This window comes from Adiantum capillus-veneris, chromosome 20, assembly GCF_014529385.1.
Source record: "Adiantum capillus-veneris isolate H3 chromosome 20, ASM1452938v2, whole genome shotgun sequence".
Lineage (NCBI taxonomy): Eukaryota > Viridiplantae > Streptophyta > Polypodiopsida > Polypodiales > Pteridaceae > Adiantum > Adiantum capillus-veneris.
Window position 1 is genome coordinate 144,397,107 of NC_140950.1, and position 13,354 is coordinate 144,410,460.

At 43.4% G+C, this 13,354-nt stretch overlaps 1 protein-coding gene across 1 annotated transcript in view; it reads left to right on the forward strand.

Moving 5' to 3' along the window:
- LOC147433354 (uncharacterized) overlaps positions 1-13,081 on the forward strand; it is a 45,365-nt gene extending 32,284 nt beyond the window's left edge. The window contains exon 4 of the mRNA XM_086492944.1: positions 12,797-13,081. The gene's annotated coding sequence lies outside the window, so the exon portion shown is untranslated. The remainder of the gene's footprint in view (positions 1-12,796) is intronic.
- Positions 13,082-13,354: the final 273 nt, after the last annotated feature.

Below are 13,354 nucleotides of genomic sequence, written 5' to 3' on the forward strand. Positions count from 1 at the left end.
TAAGCTTATCATTAAGTCTCAAGTTCTTGTACATTGTGAGCGCCTCCTCTTGCTCTCTTCTAGCTCTATACGCGCTCATAACCGTTTGGCAAGACTACCATCTCTTAATCTTCTCAAGCCATCATGGAGCCGACGATGGAAGGTGTCATCAACGCATTGCAAAGCATCCAAGCTCAGTTACAAGAACTTCGTGAGAGTAACGCTCAACTTCAAGCAAGGCAACCCCTAATCTTGGGACCGGCGTTGCAAGATCTTCAACGTCAAATTCAAGAGCTTCAAGAGACAAGCACACATCAAGCACAAGCTGCAAGATCTAGCTATTCTCAACAACATAAGAAGGAGCCAAAGGTCAGCATGCCTGAAAAATTTGATGGGACTAGATCAAAGTTTAGAGGTTTTCTCCAACAAGTGCGTTTCTTCATTCGAATGCAACGAGAGCGTTATCCAGATGATGCCTCTTAAGTAGGCCTTATTGGGACCCTCCTCTCGGGTATGGCTCTCTCTTGGTTTGCTTCCTTGAAAAAGAATCTCCTCTTCTTCATGACTTTGAAGCTTTTGTGCGGGAGTTCTCTGCAACCTTTGGGGATATTGATAGAGCAAGGGTTGCTGAAACCAAACTTAGAAATCTCCGCCAAGGATCAAGACTTGCATCTGTCTATGCATCCGAATTTCAACAGCTCACTTGTGATCTGACTTGGCATGAGGAATATTTTATTAGCCAATTTTGGTGGGGATTAAAGGATGACGTAAAAGATCTTTTATTTACTATGCCAAAGGTTCACACACTATTTGAGTTCATCTCTCAGGCAATAGAATGTGATAATCGACTATTTGAGAGGAGACAAGAGAGGCGTCTTGGGGCACCATTGCGACCCCAAACAGAAGTGACACATAATGGCTACTCACCTCAACAAGGCCATGAATCAAGCATTGAGTCCATGCAAATTGATTCAACACGGTTTCAACCTCTCTTGGCCCGGGCTAATGCTAGGGCTGATCTGTTGTGTTGCTGTGGAATCTGCTGTGTCTTGTTGTTGCCGAGGCTAATCTACCATGCCAAAACGCAAGGCTGGTTCTGTGGGGAAAACGCTAGGCCTTTGCTGTGATGCAAAAACGCTAGGGCATCTTTGGGGGGTCCTGCTGAGAAGGTGCCTATTGAACGCGAAGTTTCTGCTGCCTCTTCTGCCAGAAATGCTAGCGCTAGGTTTTCTTATATACTTCACTTGCTAATTTGCTCTACCCAGTTCCCAACAAAAGTCACTTAAAAATAATAAGTGAAAAATGTCAAAAATAGGGAAAATAGGTCTATGCATTGTAAAAATGCTCCTGATGGGTGAAATCTGATGATTATGCTGTGTGCAACCAAAGGATATGCATCTACTCTAAGTGTCTGGACATCCACGGTGTGCGAACAGACTCACAAAAGTGCCAGTACACTTCCTAATCTAGGCTAACTGAATTGAACTGAATTGAACCCATGTCATGAAGTAGCTTGTCCACATACAGTGTACACATAGGGTTAGATGTGCACGTGACAACTTACCCACCAGATGAACCTTCAACAAGTTAGAAAAGAAACATACGACATAGAGATACACGATCTTGACTGACAGAAGAACAGAAAGATACATGATTTCGATTGACAGAAGAACAGAGAGACTGAAGTCAACTTTTCCTTTAAGAGACTAAAAGCTGAAATCTCTTTTTGGGTCCATCTGAAAGTGACCTCTTTCTTTTGCAAAGCGTGAAGAGGTGATGCTATCTCTGCAAAATTCCTGATAAACCTATTATAGTATTAACACAACCGCATCAAAAACCAAAGGAATATATATATATATATATATGAATATTTTAAATTAGGAAAATGTTTAAATGTGGAGAACAAGGACATATCTCTGCACGGCGCCTTGAGAAGACACAAGAATGAAAATGGTTGATAGATTGAAAATAGAACTGGAGATACTCGTTCTAGAACAGATATTAGATAGAAAATTATGGATGAACTAGCATTATTTTACTTTATTAATTTAAGAAATATGACTTTTTGAAGATGATTTCGATTTAAGTACGAAACTAATGTTTTATGGAAGAACTTGCTATCTGTGAACAGATAACAGGATTAAGAATGAGAGATGATGATTTTGGAGCAGTGAAAACTCTCGAGTGAACTTGATATCGAATCATGAATTTTGAATTACGAATGATTCAATGGAACTGTCGTGCACGCATCAAGAGTTCTTGCGGGATACACAGCTAGAACTGAATGATTGGACCACTCTGTTCAGTATGAACTTAGTGATGGATTGGGATTCTCGGAAATGATTACTCGCACACAACAGTGCTTGAATGCAGACGGAATGATCACTCGCACATGACAGTGCTTGAGTGCAGAAATCTATGGACATGATCGCAATATGGGATTAGTCTATCGGACATAAGTGAGATCTGGGATAGATCTAGATGCGGTTGCTAAATACGTTGCTAGGAATCATGCTCCTAGATCAGAATGGAATCCATGGATGTGATCGCGATATGGGTTTAGTTATCGACATCTGTGAGGCCGGGTGCGGATCCATATGTGATTGTTAAATACGTCGCCAGGAATCACGGTTCTAGTAAGTGATGTTAAAAAAATCTCAACGATGTGACGTGATCTGAATGTCATGTGACTGTGATCTGAATGTGATGTGATGTGACTGTTGTCTTTGTACAAGTGCTGGATTTGTGTCGTCTAGTGCGTTGGTATTTAGAGTCAATGCCTACTGAATTGGTTTATGGCTTATGTCTGATTTTTGCAGGCGTAATCGATCGTGATTACCTTTCTTTCAAGAAAGGGGTATGTCACAAAATGGTGATGTGGCATGACCACCCCATGGGCAGGTGCGATGACGTCAGTGTTCGGGAAAAATGTGTCTCAGCTTAATATCGTGCCGTTTTCAATTTCCGAAGTGCTGGTTGAGGGCAAGGGGAAAATGAGAAATTCCACCCCAAAATAGAGAAAAATAGTATAAAAACCTGAAAAAGTAACCTAATTTTAAAAAATTTCCTCTTGGCAAATTCAAGGGAAGGAATTTTGTATGTTTGGAAAAATGATTTTTCCCGAACACTGGATGACGTGACAGATTGTACGGATAGCTGTATGGATTGCCCGTGAAAGGCACTGACAAATGATTGTACGGACCACCTGCATATCGCGCTGACAGGTTGTTGACGTGGTTGCATAGACCTGCGCATAACACGCTGACAGGCTGTCGACGTGGCAGATTGTACGGAATTTCGCAAATTGCGTTGATGCTTTTTTGGGGGAAGCTTTTTGGACCAGATGCTTTTGGGACAATTTGTTTTTGAGTTTAAGCTTAAGGGGCTCTGCTTTTGGCATCCCTATGACACCAAGTCGACTTCTTCCAGAGAGAGAAATTTTCCCTCTCACTCTCTATCTGTCTTGCTCTCTCTCTATTTCTCTCATATCCTCTGGCTTCAGTATTAAGTGATAAATTCTATTTATCTGAGTATATTTTATATTGTAAGCTTCTCTTGCAGGGCTTAGGGTTCCGGCTGCTTGCTTCTCTCTTGGCTTGTCATGGCTTCTTCTTGTATCTTCCCAGAGTTGTCCTTTACAGAGAAAGAGAGGAGACCATGCTTTGATATTATTGTCACAAACGGGAGCGCACAAAATCGACACAATACTGAGGACCAAAAGATGGGCTGGTTCCCCCCCGTAATAGTATCTTCATCACTGAGGAGAAGTCTATACAAGCACTTGACCTGAACGTATTACCATGTTCGTTCTAGAATAAGACTTGAACCCTATTCCAAGGAACTTTTGTTCCTTATTCCGAATCCTCCAGAACCCAGGGTTCTCGCCTTTGGATCTCACCTTCCAGACTCGGGGCATAGCGTCCTTGCAACTCTTGTCCGACTCGCTCCCAGAATCCTCTTCTTGCAGGATAACTTTGCTTTCCTTGGACGCGAAGTCCTTCCTTGGGGATATAAAGTTCCGGATCCCAACTTGAGTCTACTGTTCTCAGATCCGTGGATCTACTCCCAGGCTCATGGTGCGAGACCCTTGGGCTGATCTGGCTCTAGTTTCTCAAAGCGCTTTCTCCTGCAGAATATGCCTTCCTCTGCTCCTACTCCCTCGCGAAGAGGGAGTGTACCTGCAAACAAACACTCAGAGATCATATCATGAGGAAAACGTTACCTTTGAGGTCTCGACGCTTGAAACGCATTCGGTTCTCAAAAAGAAATTTCCCAGAAGAGATCTCTACACAGAGGAGCCGCTCTTCCAATCCTGCACAGAGAAGAGGTATGCTCTCGGGTTCCTTCTCATAAAATCAGCCTTGTCTATGACGTTTATGGGCTGAAAACAGAGAAAAACAGCAGCTTGTCGTGATGGAAACTTTCTCCGCAGGCATTTCTTCGCGATGGAATTTAGGCATTGGGTCTTGGCAACATTTTGTACACTCGGGGCAGCCATGGGCATCTCTGACGACGTCGACTTCATGGCTGAAAATCTGCAGCAGCCTCTTCTTCTTGCTAGGGCTTGCTTTTTCCAGGGTGTGGAAGTGAGAGAGTCTGCTTTTATTGCACCTGGCAGCCGACAGGAATAGGGGTGAGCTCTCTCGGCCAGATAGGGAAGGGTGGGAGCGCCTACTGGTACTTGTGCTAAACAGGGGTAGGTCGCTGGATGTTGCTTCCTTTTTTTATCAGATGCCCACTTATTAAGTGGGCGGCCGATCACTTGTAAAAATGATTTCAACCTGTTTAAAACTCATTGTTAAGGAGCGAGCGGACAAAGGCAGGAAGAGCCTATTCGCATGCCAGCACCTAGTGGCTAACCAACCCCATTTGGTCTCGACAAACTGTCTTTAAGGCGTGCGTATATCCAGTGATCTGTTATGGCGTGGAGATTATGGGGGAGGAAGCGCTAGCAGAACGATAGAGGGAGAGAGAGAGCACGTAAGTTTTCAAGGGGATACGTGAGTGAGTTGAATAAAACTCACTTACCCTTTATTATTTGTATAGGACCAACTTATAAGTTAGTGGCCAAGTTCAATGTGAACTTGGCCAAAGGTTAGTACCTTTAAAATATACATTAAAAGGGGGCCATTTGGGACTTTAACCCAACAACCTCCCACTTAAAGGCATAAATGGCGCCATTAAGCTACGTGACTCCCACCATCTCTATGCATAGATGATGTTGTGCTTTGGGTAAGCACTTAGTGAGAGCATCGGCTGGATTTTGTGATGTATGGACCTTAACCAATGTAATAAGGCCATCCTCAAGCACTTCTCGTATGAAAGGATACCGCACATCAATATGCTTTGTGCATGCATGAAACATGGTGTTCTTTGCCAGACATATGGCACTCTGGCTATCACAACCAAGCATAGGTGCCTTGGCAGGCAAACCAAACTCACTGCATAGGCGTGCTAACCAAATAGCTTCTTTGGAAGCCTCAGTGGCTGAAATATATTCAGCCTCTGTCGTAGACAATGCAATAATCTTTTGCAATCTAGAACACCATAAAACAGCACCTCCCGCAAGAGTAAATACATAGCCACTTCTGGATTTCCGTGTATCCACATCACCAGCCATGTTAGAGTCACAAAATCCCTTCAACTCCATTGGTCCTTTACCATAGCAGAGGCATTTGTTTTTAGTCCCTTTCAAGTACCTCATAATGGACTTCACTGCATCCCAATGCAACCTGCCTGGATTAGCCATAAACCGGCTCACAACTCCCACTGCATGGGCTATGTCAAGCCTAGTAGCAACCATAGCATACATAAGTGAACCACAAGCTGAAGCATAGGGCACACTTTGCATGTCATTGGCTTCTTCCTTTGACTTGGGACAATCATCCTTGGAGATTTTGACATATGGCTGTAATGGCACACCAAGAGGCTTTGCTTCAGCCATGTTAAATCTGTTTGCCGTGTAACACGCACTCCAAGTATATGTTCAGCTGCCCAAGGTCTTTCATTGAAAACGCAGATTTCAGTTGCCCTTTAAGAGCATCGACAATGCTTCTTTTCTTTGCAGCTATCAACATATCATCTACATAGAGCACAAGAATGATAGGGCTGCCATCCTCATCATGTTTGGTATACAAACAATGGTCTGCATGGCTTCTTTTGTAACCATGTTTAAGCATGAAGAGATCAAACTTCTTGTACCACTATCTACATGATTGTTTCAGCCCATACAAGCATCTATTGAGCATACATACCAAATGTTCCTTGCCAGGAATAACAAAACCCTCGGGTTGCTTCATGTAAAGCTCTTCTTCCACATCACCATGCAAGAAAGCGGTATGTACATCCATTTGGTCCATTTCCAAATCAAGAGCAGCCACAATGGCAAACAATACACGCAAAGTGGTCATCTTCACAACAGGAGAGAACACTTCTTGAAAGTCTATGCCCTTGGTTTGAACATATCCCTTTGCAACAAGCCTTGCCTTATACTTGGGTTTTGCATCAACAGTTTTGATTTTATACACCCATTTGTTAGGAATAGCCTTCCTTCCTTTGGGCAATTCAACTTAATCCCAAGTATGATTAGCATGCAAAGCTTTAATGTCTTCCTGCATAGCAAGCTCCCACTTGTCGATGTGCTCACGTCTTTGCCTCTTTATACGTAAGAGGCTCTCTCTCATCTGTCAACATAATGTAATGCAAAGAGGGATCATATCTGCTCACAGGCCGTCTTTGACGAGTAGACCGCCTCACCCAATGATCCACATTATCCGGCAATGGGTTTACATCAGGTGGCATGACAAAATCATCAACAATGGTCTGCTCTATATCATTTTCAGCACCATTTTCAGCATTGTTTCTTGGCTGCAAATGCCCTTCTGGAGACTCAATTTGCTGTCCAACATCATCTGGCTCAAACACCACCGGATCATCTACATTTTCAGCCATATGTGGTGCATCCTGAGGGTCGAAAATAGGCCTAATAGGTGGCTGGTCATGCTGAAATTTCACCCTTTTATGGTCATGCTTTGAGGCACAATTGTTTTGAAGCAGCCTTGCCTCATTAAAAACAACATCCCGACTGCGTACAACCCTTTTGAGCTGAGCTAACCAAATCCCGTAACCCATTTCGCCTTCTTCACCATATCCCATGAAGAGGCCTTTAATGGACTTCGCATCTAGTTTACTCCTCAACTCAGGTCTAACATGCACAAAAGCATCGCAACCAAAAATGCGTAAGTGATCATATGAAGCAGGCTTGCCAGACCAAACCTCTTCAGGGATGTCACCTTTCAAAGACATGTGAGGGGATCGATTGCATATATGCACTGCAGTTTTCAAAGCTTCTCCCCAAAATCCATGAGAGAGATTAGCTGTGGACAGCATGCATCTCACCCTCTCACAAAGTGTCCTATTGAATCTTTTAGCCACACCATTAGAAGAGGGGCTGTATGGCACAGTAAGCTCCCTGTTAATGCCCAAATTTTCACAAAACTTGTTAAATTCAGCACTTGTGTACTCCCCCCCATTGTTTGTACGCAAGCATTTTAGCTTTCTACCTGTTTGGGTGGTCACAAATGCATTAAATGCAGCAAAGGCTTCATCCTTAGACTTAAGCAAATATACCCAAATTTTCCTAGAATGATCATCAACAAAGGAGACAAAATAACATGCACCACCCATAGACTTAGTAGGCATGCTACATACATCAGAATGTACAAGATCAAGCACACAAGATTTACGAGAGAGACCAAAGTAATAAGAACGCTTTACTTGCTTGCCATATTGACATTCATTACAAAAGTCAAGCTTTGTGCCTTTAGCATCAAGCTTGTTCAAAGTACAAAGCTTAGAAAGGCCCTTTTGGCTCATATGGCCAAGCCTTTTGTCGATATCTAGATGATCTTTGCATTATAAGAAGATGTATTAGAACAAGGGAATAGTTATAAAGCATTTAAAACAGCACATAGATATGTACATCCAAAGTATGTGGAGTTAAGGCATGTACAACTCTAGCAGTTTCCCTATGTGCTTGTGCAAAAAAGGATGCCCCGAATTGTTTTTGTCCCATCCCTCTCCAAACTCATGTTGTAGCTGAGCAATCACAAACTTTTTGTTGATATCTAGCTAATCTCTACATTTCAAGGAAGAAGATAGATTAGAATAAGGGAATAGCTATAAAACATTTAGAACAACACATAGATATGTATGGCCAAAGTATGTGGAGTCGAGGCATGTACAGCTCTAGCAAATTCCCTATGCGCTGGCAAAAAAGGATACTACCTCTGATGCAATAAACTTGCCCAACACGGCCTTTCCATGCATGCAGTAAAGTGTCCCTTTCTTTGTGCCCTTTACAATCAGCCTTGAGAGTTAATTCCAGCCAATGCAATAAACTTGCCCAACACGGCCTTTCCATGCATGCAGTAAAGTGTCCCTTTCTTTGTGCCCTTTACAATCAGCCTTGAGCCTTTGGTCATTTTCCATGATCCTCTCTCAAACAAGATGCTGTAACCATGCATATCCATCTGACCAACAGAAAGCACTCTTCTTGATTCCCGGCACATATCTAACATCATGCAAGACAAGCTCATTTGTGCCATCTATGGAGAGATGCACAGTGCCAATACCCTCAATGGAACATGTATGATTGTTTCCAATGTATACATGGCCATGCTTGTGGCTTGCCTACATCAAAAGTAGAGAAACACTCCTTGATAGGAGTCACGTGAAATGAAGCACCGGAATCAACAATCCAAGTTTGGGACAATGCATCATTGACAGTCAACAAAGCATCAATAAGATCACTCTTGGTGATCTGCATGGCCTGTGAATGAACATATAGAGAGGCATCAAAGTCATAAGCATCATCATCTGACAAAGTGGCACACAAGATGTCCTCTACATCTGACAGCTCCTCAATCACGACACTAGAAGCCACATTGGCCTTCTCTTTGTCCTTTGAGCTATCCTGTGCATCTGCCTTGACTTCCTTCTTCTCTTTCTTTTTGTCTCCGCCATTCTTTTTCCTTTCTAATTCAGCTTTATAGTACCTGCAATCGGGTTTCATGTGACCTTTCTTACCACATTGATAGCAAGTCACATCACCCTTGCCTTTGCTTGCATTTCCCCTTTCTTTACTCTTACTCTTACTCCTTTGTGCATAAGCATTCTTCTTTTCTGTTCTGCCTCTAACCATGTTGGCAGAGTTGCCTCCCTCTCCACTTGCTTTCCTCCTGATTTCTTCATTTAAGATAGAACCCCTAACACCATCAAAGATCAAATTGGGGTTATTGGACAACAAAACCACCAAAGTTTCCCTTGACTCAGGTAAGGTCATAAGCAAGAAGATAGCTTTCAGCTTAACATCAAAAGGGGGCAAGCCAGAATCTTGTAACTGCGACAAAGTACCTGCGAATAATGACAAGTGCTCTGCCGCGCTCTTGGACTCATCTAGTTGCATGCCAACAAGTTTTCGCATCAAGTGCACTTGGTTGACAGGCGTTGTATTTTCATACATTCCCTTTAACTTCACCCACACATCAAAAGCAATCGTGAGACCTTTCACACCAATGACGGTCTCATCGGTCATGGCCATTTTAATGTATGTAACGGCCTTCCTGTTCATGCTAACCCATGCTTCATCCGTCATATTCTGTGGCTTCACCTGTTCAAGTGCCCCTCCGCAATCCTTAAGAAATAGGATTCCTTGAATCCTGTCTTTCCAAAGATCAAAACCTGTTCCATCGAACCTCCTAATCTCGAAGAGGTTCTTCACATCCGAAGAAGATGAGGCCATAGTTGTTCGAAATAGGAGGGATAATACGCTGAATTTTTGGGCAAAATGCGCAAAAATCGGAGTATAGCCTCATAGAGATGTGCACTACAACTCCAAATGGTCACAGGAGCAATTTGGGGCAAAATAGGTCGATTTGGGCACAAAATTCAATTTCTGAAATTTATGCGCAGGAAATTTCAGCGAGCAAATTTGTACTCGAAAACAACAAATTTAGTTGTTTTTAGCCTCAGAAGACATACATAAGGTTAATACACAGCCTTTAGAAGCATGTAAGCGCAAAAGCCCCAATTTGTAGCATCAAAATTGCATGAAATTGAGCCACAAATGATCATACATAGACAAAATTTATCAAACGTGCGTAGATTGCATCAATTTGCACTTTCCCCAATGTAATCGCACCATAAAAACACTTACAAAAACCTGCGTAAATCTGAAATTTGCTTAAAACACCTGCTTTAGGGCTTGTTTTTCGGCAATTCAGTGTTTTCGGGTAGCGGGGACTTAGCAAAAGTATTCCCGCACCTTAATACATCATTTGCAAAACCTGTATTTTGTTTTCATAACCTGTAAATTGCTGTTTTTGACCTAATTTCAGCATGTTTTGGGTCAGTTTGGGTTGTTGGGAGCTCTCTAGTGTTCGGGGAGGAGTCCTTTGGCGACAAAATTGCAAAATCTCGTGTGAAAGTTGACCTTCTTGGCTGAAATTCAGCGTTTGCAGGTTTGGGGGCAAACCCTAATCGGGCTCTGATACCAGTTGATGAGCGCGCGGCGGTGTGTGCAAGTGATAGAGCACGCAAGGAAGTGCAGCGTGTGTGCAGAGAGGGGTGGCGAAGACCAGCAGGAGAGGAAGCGCTAGCAAAACGATAGAGGGAGAGAGAAAGCACATAAGTTTTCAAGGGAATAAGTGAGTGAGTTGAATAAAACTCACTTACCCTTTATTATTTGTGTAGGACCAATTTATAAGTTTGTGGCTAAGTTCAAGTTCAATGTGAACTTGGCCAAAGGTTAGTACCTTTAAAATATACATTAAAATGGGGCCATTTGGGTCTTTAACCCAACATGATCAGCGTACGCTCCATTCTTTGCTGCGCCTTGTCGCTACCGGGATGCGAATGTTAGTTGGGAGAGGAGCGAAGCCGACCTCCGTGGGGACAACGACCCTCCATCACGAATTTAACATTCCTCCCGTACCTGCATTTTGTGGGGGACAACGAGATAGGGCTTTTGACAAGTATCGCTCCGTTTCGTTCACCTTGATAGGCTCCTTGGTAAACAAGAAGCCTAAGAACCAATCGTTCAAGAAATGGACTTGGATGACTCGAACCGAGAATTGGATGAATAAGTATATCCTTGCGGCTGACTTTAGCTGAGTACGCTACCACACATGGGACAAGTGGGACAAGAGGCGCTTGTGCCTTGCGTTGGAATTCAATAAGACGGCAGGCTATGAACAGACTCGTGGATACTTACTGCATCTCAATAGGAGTAGATAGGTGAGATGAGAGAGTGCTCGTACTTGCGAGGATAGGTGGCTCAAACTGGGAGATAGTTGGAGGCGCGGACACAGTGTTTGTCCACTGTGCTCCCAGTTAGAAGGTAGGTCGCATTTGATGACGAGTTGCTTGGCGCATGGTCCTAGGGGGTGATGGTCGAAACAATTTCAACGATATCGTTCCGTTGTTGGATACAGACAAGATGACCATTATCCTCCTTGGTGGGGAGGCTTGCGGGAAGCGGATACCCTCATGGGCATGCTGTGATCCCACTCGAGGAATGGAACTGCAAGGCACGTTCGTGTAGCGAATTTCCTCAGTGAGGCTGTGCTCCGGTACTAGAGTGCTCTACATAGGCGAATGGAGGCGATAATGCCCTCCTTCTTATGCTTAAATTTATACTCCGATCCCTCTCAAGGGAAATGAAGTTTTTCTCCCAAAGCGACAACAAATGAGCGCTTAGAACCATTCGAGCGGGGGGCAGCCTCGCCAAAGCGGGATTGGGAGGTACCACCAATCCCCACGGACACCACCTGTGAGCCGACGCCGGCCCCCGGGTATGGCATTTCCTTTGGGAAGACCGTCGGGTTTCAAGCGCAGTTTAGCGTGGTGAGTGATAAGCTACCTGGTGGAGGGAAGCTCCATAGGGAAGGCTGAAACAAATCCCGCAGACCCCTGAGCCTCTGATTTGAGGTACTTGGTCGTTGTCACGCCCATAACTTCCAGCGATGTGGGTCTTTGAAGGGCTCTGCTCTAAGAGAGTAGATGAGCCTGGCCTCTTGGGGAGAGGAGTCCTTACGTAGTCCAAGGGAAACCAGTGACAAAAGTGTCTGCCCTAGGAGTATGGGTGCAATTGAAGTCTTTGTCGTCTCTTTCCCTTTCGTGTTTAATCTGTATATATCTTTTTTTGCTTTGTTTTGGGGAGACAACAAAGGGTACCCATACCCGACTCCTAAAACAAAAAAAAAACAAAGAATGCTAAGACAGTGAGAGATAGCGAACCCAAATGCTGGCTATATCTGAAACTCTGTGACAAAGCAAAATAGTGAATCCTAACACCGAATACAAGAAGAGGATACAGGGGTCCTCTATATATGGATAAACTTGCCTTGAAACTTGACCACCCCCATAAGCGATTGGGGGCGTCCTCTAAGGGGTATTTTGGGAATTTCCACAAAGTATAGAGGTATTTTGGTAATTTTCCCATAATACATGGATGTCAATACCATTTAGATGCTAGTATATCCTCATCCTTGCAGGTCTGTGTTTTATAATGGGAGGTCATGGGAATGGTTTTTATTAGATAGTACATAGCATGCAACCATACCGATAAGTTCTGTGGACTGGCGATGTGTCGTGGCTCGCAATAAGACCTTCTGGTAGTTGCTGTTTCCATTTGGTTGGTATTCAAGGTGGGTCTGGACAATATTTTGTTTGGGTATGCTGTCTTATCTCATGAATAAAATACCTGAAGGTACAGATTCTAACCTTGCTTTGAATTGATGTCGTGTGTGTACAATAGGGATGTGGAAGAAAGCGATGCGAGTTGGTGGCCGCGTTCTGTGTATTGTTGCAAAGGGCAGAACTCTGAATTTGGAGCATCTCAATTCTTCATATCAAATCCACCCATTGGCATGACGAATGTACTTACCAAAGGTGCTGCTTCATGCCGCATGTTTTCTAACCGAAAAGAGCCCCAAGGAGAACACATTGTTGTACATGGAAGCTCCGATATATAATTCGGTAGTGATTCCATCTTTTTATACTAAAGTTTGTGAAAATTATCAAGGCTTTTATTATGGAGCAGTGAAGTGCACATTAACAAAGTGGCCTGCTGTCTTATTTATTTGCAAAATAATCTGTGGAAGTCTCTTAACAGTTCTCAGAGAGCCTGATGCATTTATAGCTTTTAGATTGAATGTTCTTTATGAAACCGCTTTATGAAATTTTATTAGAGGCTTTCAACATGATAACAGCCCTTGAATAAGACAAATGCAGAGGAGGTACTTTTTCCATTGGAGAGGAAGCAACTTGAGACTAACACATCGACATGCAACCCTAGTTGGAGGGGATCTGCTAA